The 462-nt window shown below is 48.9% G+C and overlaps 1 non-coding gene across 1 annotated transcript; it reads right to left on the bottom strand.

Moving 5' to 3' along the window:
- Positions 1-38: 38 nt before the first annotated feature.
- On the bottom strand, positions 39-123 carry TRNAR-UCG (transfer RNA arginine (anticodon UCG)). The gene has a single exon. It is a non-coding gene; the product is annotated as a tRNA-Arg (tRNA).
- Positions 124-462: the final 339 nt, after the last annotated feature.

The following is a 462-nucleotide window of genomic DNA, read 5'->3' as shown; positions in this document are numbered from 1 at the left end:
GAAACAGGCTCCAGGCTCTGAGCTGGCAGCCAGCACAGAGCCCGACGCGGGGCTCGAACCCACGAACCGCGAGATCACGACCCGAGCCGAAGTCGGACGCTTAACCGACTGAGCCACCCGGGCGCCCCTAATGTTTCTTCACTTTTGAGAGAGAGAGACAGAGAGATAGGGTGTGAGCTGGGAAGCGGCAGGGAGAGGGAGATAGAATCTGAAGCAGGCTCCAGGCTCTGAGCTGTCAACACAGAGCCTGACGCGGGGTACAAACTCAAGCCTTGAGATCATGACCTGAGCCAAAGTCAGACACTTAATCAACTGAGCCACCCAGGCACCCATAAAATTTAAGATATTAATTGTGCCCTTGAAGCTGAGATGCAAACAATATGTTTGGTACTTAATTTTTTCCAGTTTTATTGACATATAATTGACATATAATATTGTATTGGTTTTAGGTATATAACATGA

The sequence above is a fragment of the Crocuta crocuta genome, unplaced genomic scaffold (assembly GCF_008692635.1).
Source record: "Crocuta crocuta isolate KB4526 unplaced genomic scaffold, BGI_CrCroc_1.0 scaffold378, whole genome shotgun sequence".
NCBI classification, from domain to species: Eukaryota; Metazoa; Chordata; class Mammalia; order Carnivora; family Hyaenidae; genus Crocuta; species Crocuta crocuta.
The sequence above is the reverse complement of the archived record's forward strand: the minus strand, read 5'-3'. Positions and strand labels throughout refer to the sequence as shown.